This window comes from Mercurialis annua, linkage group LG6, assembly GCF_937616625.2.
Source record: "Mercurialis annua linkage group LG6, ddMerAnnu1.2, whole genome shotgun sequence".
Taxonomy (NCBI): domain Eukaryota; kingdom Viridiplantae; phylum Streptophyta; class Magnoliopsida; order Malpighiales; family Euphorbiaceae; genus Mercurialis; species Mercurialis annua.
In genome coordinates, this window is record NC_065575.1 from 11,614,898 (window position 1) to 11,627,900 (window position 13,003).

At 31.2% G+C, this 13,003-nt stretch overlaps 1 pseudogene; it reads left to right on the forward strand.

Annotated features, from left to right (window-relative positions):
• The first annotated feature begins 5,152 nt into the window (after window positions 1-5,152).
• On the forward strand, window positions 5,153-8,213 carry LOC126685863 (receptor-like protein kinase FERONIA; annotated as a pseudogene).
• The last annotated feature ends 4,790 nt before the right edge of the window (window positions 8,214-13,003 follow it).

Genomic DNA, 13,003 nt, shown 5'->3' on the forward strand with positions numbered 1-13,003 from the left:
ATTTTTAAGATTTGTTTGGTTATGCAACATGGATCTATCTAAGAAATTAATCAAGGCTGGTGTTGAAATGGGTTCCATTTATGCATACCTTTTTATTCTCCGGAGTGGACGGATAAATTAAATTGAACGGTTCTTGAACATTTTTCTGTTTATTCTTGCTGATTCAATGGGGTAGTTGTTATGTTGCATTTACTTTTGTTTTCCGGCCTAAAGTTTTAATATGTTTGTCGTGTTTGTTAATGAACGGAGAAGACGAAGGTCTTCAATGGCGGCATTTTTTTAAAGAATTCCAGTTTTTTGGATTAATTTTTGTTCTGAAAAAGAGAAAGAAATATGCGTTTTAGAGAGAGAAAATGTGAGAAAATTAGGAAAGGGGATGATGACATGAAATATAAAAGCATTATGAGATAACCTGGTAAAGAGGGAAATGAGTGACCGGACATCCGGCTGTCACATGAGATTAAAATGGCCGGAGATCATTTAGGGACCACCGGAAAAACGACTTTTATATATTAGAGTAACCATTTTGTAACGAATTAAAACTGGATAACCAAATTGTAACTTGTGCAAATTTCAGTAACCCCCAGAGTCTTTAACCCGGGATAAACACTCCAATGTTAGTACTATTTTGTTCTCCAAAAAGGGAACTGTGATGTTATTATCCAGGATTGCAAATCCTTATGTGAGCGTTTTAGTTTTAATCGCTTTAAATTTGTATACAGAAATTGTAATTGGGTGGCTCATGAAGTAGCCAAGAAAGCCCTTAGAGACCGTTCCTTTTGTAACAATTCTCTAGCTCAGGTGGTGTGGCTAGATACGAGACTGTAATAGTCGATTTTTAATGAAGATTTTCATCTTTCCGGCAAAAAAAAAACATTACAAATAACAAAAAAAAATATGAACGGTAATGGTATCTTCTTTAATGCATGCACAGAACTATTTCTGTTTTGGTTGAAAATTATGATATCAAAAGTATCATGAAATTTAACCATCATAGTTTTTTAGTATTCTCAGTAATTGTTAACTAGATATTGAATGAGAAATTTTTAGGTGAATTTAGTTCATCACGTAAGATTATAAACCATCCATTGATCGTGTGATACATGGCAATAATTAATGTATTAACCAATCAATATCACATTAATTGCTTATAATTTAATGTGAATTAATGTAATATTTATTGATTGACTAATAAATTAATTATTGTCACGTGTCACACGACAAATGGATGATTCATGATCCTACGAGTCGAATTAGGTTCACGCAAGTATTTCTCTGATGGAGATGATCCTACATGTCGAACTGGGTTCATGTAAATATTTATCCTTATGATAATATACGAATTTGAATCCCTTCCGAATTTAATTTGTTGTTTCGCCTCACATTTTAAATATTTATTTATGCTAAATGTTAGTAATCATACAGTTCTTAAATATTTTCTCTTCTCATATCTATATATCTATATCTATATATATTATAATCTTTAACTCCAAAAGAGCTTTCACACAATTTCACCATGTGTATTCCTATATTTCATTCACGTGTACAACTATATTTAAATTTATTTTAATTTTTATTTATATAATTTAATTAACTATTTCTTAGACACACGATAAATTTATACTTATGAAATTCAAAGAGTTTAATATAAGTTATAAATGAAGAGTTTTGTTTAATTATTTACTTTTTTAAATTATGACATAAAATATATTTTAAAAAGAAATTTCACACAATTTTGCCATGTGTTTTCCTATATTTCATCCACGTGTACAATTATATTTAAATTTATTTTAATTCTTATTTATATAATTTAATTAACTATTTCTTAAACACACAATAAATTTATAGTTATGAAATTCAAAGAGTTTAATATAAGTTATAAAATTTGAAGAGTTTTTGTTTAATTATTTACTTTTTTAAATTATGACATAAAATATATTTTAAAAAAAATTGATTAAAAACGTAATTTTAAATTTAAAAATGAAGGTTTAAATCCATTTCATTTTAAAAAAATTAAAATTATGAAATTAAATTTAAAGAAAGAAATTTTATTAAAAAGATAATTTTAAATGTAAAAAATGAAGGTTTAAATCCATTGTAATATAAAAAAATTAAATTGAAAGAGTTTTTTTATACATCATTAATGTTAGGGTTAATTACATATAGATTCACCACCTTTACACAAAATTGCAAAAATAACACGATCTTTAAAACGTGGCAATTCAGGGCACTATCTTTCATTTTTTTTCAAAAACAACATGGGCACATTTTTAGTGGCGTTTTTGCTGACGTGGTATGACACGTGGCACTCCCATCGGGTATCCAAGTCAGCAAAATCTTATCTAAAAATGTGCTCATGTTGTTTTTGAAAAGAAATAAAAGGTGATGCCCTGAATTGACACATTTTAAAGATCGTATCATTTTTAAGATTTCGTGTAAAGGTGGTGATTTATATGTAATTAACCCTTAATGTTACAAACTATGAAATTAATTATTATTTTTAATTAGTTATAAATTTAATTAATTGTAAGTTTTTAAAATCATTTATTATGAAATCTTAAAAGTCTTTTATATTATTAATATTTGTAAGTTATGAATATGAAAAGTCTATTTTTCTATATATAAATGAGAAACATAACCAAATTTTATATACATAATTTCTTATCTTATATACATGTATGCACTTGGATATTAAAAAAAAGGTATGTATTTTTCATCTTATTAAATGACGAAATATATTTATATTTCACAAAAAATAAAATTACTTATATTTATTTTTTATTATTTATGCTCAATTGATGTGTTTTTATTGTAAGAGAAAAACAAAGCACGCATATTGTTAATTTATAGTTAGAAAGCATATTCGAATGATATTATTTTTCTTTATTTGCTTGGTGGTGATGTGCATGAATCATATTCTACGTGTGTTCTTAACTTTACAACTATATATGATCATGTTATGAAAGAATTATTTAACTTTTTTATTATTTTAATTTTTCATGTATAAAATAAAATATTCTAAAAAATTATTTATTATAGACTTTATTATCAAAACCGCGCAACGTGCGGGCATCGACCTAGTTTTATCTATTCTCCAGCATTTAGTAAACGAAAATATAACACTTGTATCCATTTAAATACTCCAACAGTGAAAGCATTGGAGATTGACTTTGAGTCTTTGACCATAAAGGTTCATTCGTCTGTATGATTTCATTGTCGGTAGACATCTTCTTAATAAGGCTTAACTCCATGGGGGAACACTTGTATTATACACTTTTTAATTATCAAGTCCCTGTACTAATTTTTCATTCTTCCAGATCCCTATACATAACATATTTTCTTTGATGGATCGGAACGGAGTGTCACCAAACACTAACAGACTTTCTGTTTAACCAATCCACTAGGAAAAAAGTACTGACGTGTAAACATCATCCGTGTCTTCCTTCTACTTCTTCTCCACCAAACTTTTTTCTACCAGCCAAGCCACCAGCGATGGCGTGCAAGCTTCTAATTAGAGCTTATTTTCCCTCTGAACTTCAAGTTAGTCCAAGCAGCCACGTAATTTTAATCCATCCTCCTTTTAACTTCATTGCGCAAATTTATCGAACACCTTGTTGGCAATTGAAAAACAGCCACAGTAATGACGAAGAAGGTTATAATGAAGGCTCAGTTTGTTTCTTTGGAGAAAATTAAAGAAATTATTTGTTCCTTTCAAAATCCAAGTTAATGGCACCAAGTTTTTTTACATGCGACATTTCAGGTAACCCCACCAAATGCTTCATCTGCACTCATTTGAATCACAGAAATTCGATGCTTGAGCTCTGTATTTTGTTCTGCAATGGTGATTCGTTTACTGTTTAGGTTGAGGTCCTCATAAATCGGGTCTTAATTGAAACGACAATGTTTTTCATTTAATTTTATGTGTGGCTGATGTGGAATTGTTATACTTTTAATACTCGCACTAACAGAGGGTGAGAACACGCACTCTCCATTCCGTTAAAATTAGTACAGGGATTAGATAATTAAAAAATGCAAGGGCCAGATGGGTTAAGCCTTTTAATATACTAGTAACTATCAAGTACAAACATAATTATCTTGAAGTCGTTTCAGATTGATCAACTGCATTATTTTCTTCAATGAATTCTTATGGTGGTTCATTCCTAATCATAGTACACCTGTATTTCCTACTAAATATCTTAAACTGTTCATCCACAAATTCATTTTCCAATTCTTTATTGGATAAACTTGTGCTGAATTGCGGATCTTCCGAGTCTTCATCTTTCAATGGTAAGTATTGGATTGGTGATGTAGGCCCAACAGAGGGTGATGATGTCAGCTCACACAACATTTCTACAGCCTCTCCCGTGGATGACGCCATTGGCATTCCTGAAGTTCCTTACAAAACTGCTAGGTTATTCTACTCCAAATTCACCTACATCTTCAATGTAACACCTGGTCCTAAATTTGTTCGATTTCACTTCTATCCATCATCCTATTCAGGTCTTGATCCGGCCAAAGCGTTTCTCTCTGTTACGGATGGTGACAACCGTACCTTACTTAGCAACTTTAGTGCCACTCTTGCTGCGGATTACAGGAACATGTATATATTCTATAAGGAATTCATAATTCAAGTAAACAATTCACTTCATCTAACGTTCACCCCTTCATCTAATGATTCTGATGCATTTGCTTTCGTAAACGGAATTGAAGTAGTTTCAATGCCGTCGCGTCTTTATATAAATGGAGAAAATGATGTTCCTCTTTCTTTAGTTGGGTATCCTGAAGCAGTTATCAGATTGGACAGGAATCATCCCTAGAGACAGTTTACAGAATAAATGTAGGAGGGGATGATGTTTCTCCCAAACAAGATTCAAGTTTGTTTCGGAGACGAGAGACGAACAGTACATATATGGAGCAGCTTATGGAGAATTGGCCTTTGATTTTGATCTTACTGTTAGATATTCTTCAGCTGTACCCGCGTATTCTGCACCCAAATCAGTGTATCGAACTGCGGGTTACATGGGTGATTATAAAGCAATTAACGTAAATTATAACTTAAGCTGGTATTTTCCTGTGGAGACTGGATTTAAGTACCTTGTGAGACTCCATTTCTGCGAGCTTGATCGATCAATAAAAAAGGTAAACCAAAGAGTATTTCAAATATTTATCAACAATGAAACTGCTGTAAATCAAGTTGATATAATTTCATGGAGCAACGGACAAGGCGTTCCTGTGTACAAAGACTTTATCGTATTGATTTCGCAAATGAAAGAAATGAATTTGCAAGATCTTTGGCTGGAACTTCACCCAAACACAGACTCAGTATTAAAATCACAATACTATGATGCGACACTAAATGGAGTGGAAATTTTCAAAGTAAACAATGGTAGAAATCTTGCAGGTCCAAACCCTCCTTCACAGAAAGAATTGCAAGTAAATACATTGCCTACGTCATTCAGACAATCAAGGAAAAAATCATTCAAAATCATCATTGCTTGTTCGCTTAGTGAAGTGGTGGTGGCATTAGGGATATTTGGTTTTTGTATTATAGCAACAAGAGAAACAACAAAGAAAAAGAAGACAAGACCAAGTCAGTCATCGATCTGTCGAAATTTCACTATCAAGGAGATCACCACAGCAACTAATAACTTCAATGAGGCGCAGGTCATCGGTACTGGTGGGTTTGGTGTGGTTTACAAAGGTCACATTGATGACCCCGTGACTGCAGTTGCGATCAAGCGGGGGAATCATGAATCCATGGAGCAGGGTTTCAATGAATTTCAGGTAGAGATCATTACACTTTCTCTACTTCGTCATCGTAATATTGTTTCTTTAATCGGTTACTGCAATGAGGAGAGTGAAAAGATTCTTGTGTACGAGTATATGCCTAATGGTACTTTGTTCGATCATCTTCATTTCGTGAACACCACAGAAAAGTCACCACTTTCGTGGAACCAAAGGCTCGAGATATGTGCTGGAACTGCACAAGGTTTATGCTATCTCCATAAGGAATGAAGCATCCAATCGTCCATCGTGATGTCAAGACAAGCAACATCCTGTTGGATCAGAATTGGGTAGCCAAGGTTTCAGATTTCGGGCTGTCAAAAATGGAACCAACCAAAGGAAGCACACAAGTTAAAGGCAACATCGGATATTTAGACCCGGAATATTGCAGGATTCGCAAATTGACTGAAAAATCCGATGTCTACTCTCTGGGTGTGGTGTTGCTTGAAGTAGTTTCTGCCAAGCTTGTGGTGGATCCTGACAACTACGACGAAGAAGACGAAGATGGTGAAAGCTTTGTTGAGTGGGGTTTAAATTGTTACAAAAGAGGAGACTGGGATCAACTTATTGACGAACATTTGAAAGGAAAGATTGCATCTTCATCTCTCACAATGTTCATGGAGACGACAAAAAAATGTTTGGCAGAAGAAGGGGTGAATCGGCCATCGATGAATGAGGTAGTTTGTAGCTTAGAATTGTCACTAAAACAATCTGCAACAAAGAAATGTTTGCTTTCCCTCTCTAATGTTAAATTTATATAAAATGTGTAAAGCTTATTAAAAGTAATGGCAGATTTGAATAAAATTAGTGACGATATTTTAAATTTCAGAAAAGAGAACATAAGATGATGAATCATAAAATAGCTATTATCTCAAGCGATAAATTTCATTAACATAAATCAAACATTATTCCATTAGTTATTTATTCCATTCCATTATATATTCATTGGAAGGACTAGACAACAAAACATTTGTTGTTCACTTATTTCGGATGTTCTGAAAGTAAGCAGCATGATTCTTTTCAAAAGTCTCCCTGGAAATGCGAGCGTCACTCCCAGGAGCTTTCATCGTCTTATCAGAAGCAGCAGCAGTTGATCCTGAGCTTGTAGAAACACCACTGGCCGATCCAGTCACTCCAGTGGGATTAGAAGCTGTTGCAGAGGTATTGTTCTTACCTGACATTTTCACTTGTATTCTTAATTTTCTCAGTTTTAATGATTTAGTTTGTTTTTTATTTGATAGATGACAAAGCAAGTAAAGCTAGGGTAATTTATATAGTGTAATTCTTAGGAAATTTGAGAGTAGCGATTCAATTTGCAGTTTAAAGTAGGAGAGAATTCCAAAATAATGGATTGGTCAGGGTCAAATTTATTTATGGGATTTGGTGTACAGTCAGACTCTTAATTAAACAATACTCTTAATTAAACAATATACTAACTATGAATTTATAAACTATATCTTATATCAGTACTTCAGTAGGATATTTATAAAATATTACTCTATTTTCAATATAAAGAATTACCAAAACTTTCATTGATTTATGAAAAAAAAGACAATTTTAATAAATTTTGAAATTTTATATATCATCTCTCGTTTAAATTATATCTCGTTATAATAATTTAAAATGAAACAGAATGTGATCAACATAGTAACTTTTTTCATCAATAAGAATCCAAAATCTGTAAACTTATTTTAAAGTTTACGCCTCAAATTAAATTTGTTATATTACGTTTTACAAAAAGGAAATCCATGCTAAGAGAATTAAATTGAAGCAAATAGTAAAACAAATACAAATATAACAAGAAAATATGTCAATGGTGATGGAATCTTCTTTAATGCAAACACACGACTATTTACGTTTTGTTTGAAAATTGTGATATCAAAATTATCAGGAAATTTGACCATCATAGTAGTTTTTTGGTATTCTCTCTTATTGTTAACAGGAAATTTAATTGTTGACTCTCAAGTTCCAAGAAGTTGCACTATATAAACCAAACAAGTTCTTGCTTGGCTTTGGCAACAATCAAACAGAAAGTAAACAAAGCATATTACTGAGAAAGTTAAGAATATAATTTCAAAATGTCTGGCAAGAACAATGCTAATAGCTCTGCAACAGCTTCTAATCCCAGTGGAGTGGGATCAGGTTCTGCGGGCGGTAATTCTGTTCCTGCAAGCTCAAGATCAGCTGCTGCTGCTGCTGATAAGACGATGAAGGCTCCGGGGAGTGATGCTCGCATTTCCAGGGAGACTTTTGAGAAGGATCCTGCTGCTTACTTTCAGAACAACCGAAACAAGTGAACTCCCAATGTCTCCATGTCTGCTCCTTCCAATATATAATGGAAAGGACTGAATAAAAGATGGAGTTTTTTTTTATTTATATGCTTTAATGAAATTTATCGCTTGAGATAATAGCGATCTTATGATTCCCTATTTTGTGTTCTAACAATTTTTTCTTGTTTTGCAATTTCGAAGATCCGATCACTAATTTTTATTTTTATTAACTTAATGTCTAAATTTGATTAAAACAAATGAAGCAGCAGTATATACAATTTGAATATTATGAAAGAACTAATTGAAATATTGTGTATCAAATTTGAAATCACATTGAATAGCAATTAGAACTGATGACATAGGTGATTTCAGAAAATTTAGAGAAATCTCCATGAATCCGGAATAGCTATTTACATATTTTATAAACCAAATATAGCCTTTTGTTTTTGATAATTGAAAAAGGAGAGCGATTGTGGAAAGAATCGAATCCACAACTTTGCATTTTACTGGCCAGCGCGTATAACATTTGAATAATAACTCATTGGTAAACATAGCCTTATATATTAGGAAATGTTTGTTTTAATTTTCATGACCGCAGCATCAAGCAATGAAAACATAAAATAAACATGACATCTTGCATTAATATTATAAATTATAATAGCACATAATGTTGATAGTGATTCAATTTCTATTAGGATTCAAAGAGAGATCAGCTAAACTAACTTTTGATTACATATCAACTTCATTTTTAACTCGCAACGCAAATAAATTATTAGTCTAATATAAACAGACTATGACCCAAATTTTAATTGTAGCAGTATTAATATACTCGTATTGTTTTCCTTTCAATACATTACTCCCTCTATCCCCAAATGATAGTACACTTTGTTATTTTTAATGTCTTCAATTAACTTGTAAATCACCTTCTAATTTGACAAATAACTTAAAAATTTAAAGTCATATTACCTGGTCCAAAAACCACCTTGACCTTGCTATTTTGGTAGGGTGATTGATAGGAGTGAAATACTCCTATCGGTTCGAGTCTTTTTAGCATCGCTTCGAACGTTTTATATGCGTTTTTAAAGCAATTGTATGCCTTATTACGTGTATGTGCTATTTCAGGTAATCGGAGCGAATATGAAGGTTTTGGTCGATAAAATGGTGGAGTATCAAAGAAATCTAGAAGACGGAAGCTAGAACGCTAGATTAAAGAGACCCAAGGTTTATCAAGGTCTCTATCGAGACAAAGGGATGCAAATCGAGAAGCCTGTTTTTAGGCAGGTCTCGATCGAGAAGGCTCTTGTACTATGCTTCTCGATCGAGACCATGGTCTCCAAAAGATACCGAGAGCAAGCCAAAATGGGGTCTTGATCGAGACTCCTTTTCCCAGATGGGTCTCGATCGAGACATGAAGAAAACCTGGAGAAAAAAATCTTTTTTTGGGTCCGTGTGCTAGTGGGCCCATTTTCCCCTTTTGGCCAAACCTTTGTACTAGTGGATTTGTCATTTAGCCTCTTTTGGCTTGGCTATATAAGGTCTTTTATGTTTTTAGGGTAAAACATTCTACACTTTTAGCCTCAATCCTAATATAGTACTTTTTATTTCCTTTTGTAGAGATCTACAATTGTTCTTATTGTTCTTGAGAAGTAATTTCCAGATTTTAGTTTTCTTTATGATTTTTCTTCTACTACAAGTCTTATTATTATTTCAAGCTTCATTATCTAGTGAATACTCTTATTTACACACAAGCTCTACTTAAGGTAATTGTCTTTTACTCATTATGAATAGCAATAGATGTTTAATGTTTGTTGATAAATTAGTAATTCTTGTTATCTTCACCATGGTTGGCTAAACCCCATGTTTGGGGGTTAATTTGAATCTTAGTTGTGTATGATTGGGTTAGGGTTTTGGGGTTGTGTTGATTGTTCTAATTAAGGAGCCTAAAGCTTGCTTAGATTAGCTACCTAAGTATTGTTCTTAAATTAATTCTCACCTTGAGAGAGGGTTTATTAGTTGGATTTGTTAATTAGAGACTTAATTAGTAACACCATGAGAGTGGGTTAGTAATTAGGTGGCCTATGAGTTGTGATTTATTTGTTAATTGCCTCTAATTGCGTTTAGTGCTACGAGAGTAGGTTAAGCTCGATTAGTCGTGGTTTTGTAGCTCTTTGAGGCTCGAGAGAGCGGGAGTTGCGGTTTTAGAACGCTCGGCCCTCGTTTAGAACCCTAAACCCGATACCTTTGATTGCATGACCTAGGAGGATTATTAGCTTCCAAACCTCGTTATCACTTGAATTCCGTTTTTTATTATAGTGTTTACTCGTTCCTTTAAATTAGTAAATTGTTAATTCCTAGACTAGTGTAAGTTGTAGTAGTTGGTTGATTGGTTAATTAAGAAAAACACTTATTCTCTTGCTAAACGAATTGAAGATCAAAATCTAATTCTCTCACTTTGAACCTCTCATCCTTGTGGGTACGATAATCCGGACTTATAGTCCACTATTTACAAGTTGGTAAGTAAATTGCTAACAGTGATCACCTTTTAAAAATATCTTTAAAGTCACTTTCAAATAAAAATTTCTTTAAAGTCTTAAAAATATTTTAGTTAGACGCACATATTTAAAAATTATACTACACATCCCTCAATTTTGTGATATTCTACTAAAAGTTTATTGTGGTAATTTCGTGAAATACATGTTTTGGTAACTTATTTGCATGTTTACCTGCCAAGTTTTGATTTTTTCTGATTTTTTTTATTTACGAAAAATAGTTTTTTTTTTTAATTTCACAAATACCTTTTCGGTTTCCAATTTCGGTTTTTTCAGTTCGGTCGACCGAACCTACCGAACCGACCGACGGTCTTTAATAAAAAAAATATAGATTTTTTCCTGGAATAATTTTTTATTTTTTTATAGTATAACAATAGTGTTTTTATAGTGTAAGATTAGTGTATATATAGTTTATATATAGTGTCAATTTTTATTTTTAAAAGATTTTTTTTTTGGAATTTTTTTGTATTTTTTATAGTGTAACAATAGTATTTTTATAGTGTAAGATTAGTGTATATATGGTGTATATATAGTGTATTTTTAGTGTATTTATGGCATTTTATAGTGTTTTTTGTGGTCTACATCATGAAACACTACAAATACACCATAAACACTGTAAATGCACCATAAATATACTAAAAAACAACAAAAATACCAAAAATACACTAAAACGTAAATATATTATAGAATTACTACAAATGCACTATAAATCAATTTGTTTTTTACAAAATCAATAGCAATAAATAAATCTATGAATAAGAAAAGACAAAATAAATAATTATATGAATAATAGAATAATTTTATAAGCAAAAATTTATAGATCTACAATAATTTATTTACAAAAAGTTTAAATCATTACAAAAAACCTAAAAAATTACACAAATCTAAAAACGAGTCGAGAAATCCATAGCGCAAACGGAAGAGACGAACGGACTAGCGTGAACGGAAAAGACGAACGAAAAAACGATCGGAAACGACGAGAAATCCATCAAAAGTAGACTAACAGAAGCGCAACTGGAAAGACGAACGGAAAAGACGAACAAGACAATAATCGGAGGAGACAAAATGAAAATCAAATGGAAAAAAAAAAAAGAAAAGAAGAGAGAACTTTGAGAGAGAAGAGAGAAAAAAAAAAGAAGAGTGGCTATGTAAAAGTTTAATTTAAAATGAGATAAGCCTTTTTTATATAGTGGATATTTTTGGTAAATAAATTAGAAAAATAGATAGCGTAGGAAATAAGAAAAGATTGGCCAAAATGGTGTAAATACTTTGCCAAAAACATGTATTTGGAAAATAATTCCAATTATATTCCGCTAAATTGTCCATTAGTTAAACAAAATTATATTTTTTAAGTTTGACCTATTATACTAATCGACTTTTTTATTTTATAATATTACTCATAGCAGATTTTACTTTTCAAATTTGATGAGAAAAAAAAAACATCAACCAACAAGTCAATTAAATCGACCTGAATCAATCAATAATTCGTTCGTCGAGCTAAAATCTAGTGGACCTCTTACTGCTCTTTCTCCGAAAAGTCACGATCATCAACCAAAAGTGATGCAAACAAATGATGAATGCAATTATAATGACATATCCCGATGACATTGAGACTACTAATGATATGGCATTATGTCAAACAATCTCGAGTTTACCATCATCTACTAATAAATAATAGAGAAAAATTAATTTTTTATATTTTTGTTTAATTACAATTAAGTCATGTACATGAGAAAAATATATTAAATCTTTTCTATTATTTTTATATTGTTTTTTATCATTATCAAGTTTTAAAATTTTATATGTTATAAATATAGATGATGGTAATGTGCAATATGCCAAATAAAAAAAGGGTATTAGTAAATACTGCCCCTAGATTATTAGGTACTCTCCTAGATTACTAGGTATCGTCCTTTTTTTTACCTTCTTGCCTTTTTAATTAAAATTTGATTTTTTTTTGAAATTAAACGAATTTTTTTGAAATTAAATGAATATTTTTTGAAATTAAACGTTTTTTTTTAAATTAAACGAAACAAATTTTAAAATTAAAATTTTAAAATTAAATGAAATGAGATGAGATTTTTGTTATCAGTTCTTCGTGTTTTGAATGTGAGTTGAGAGAATTTAAATGTGAATTTTAAAATTAGAAAAAGATAAAAGGATATTTAGATAAAAAAAGACGGTACCTAATAATTTATGGACGGTATTTAGTAATCCACTAAAAAACGGACTCATATAATATCTCAAATTTAAAGGGATATAATAATTTTTTAAATTATGACTAATGTAATATTACGTTTTTTTGTCTATACAATGAATAAAACTTCAAATTCAAATAATAAGATATTACACACTTGAGGCTTGGCCCAGTTGGCCAAACTCTAATGATATGTGTATGAG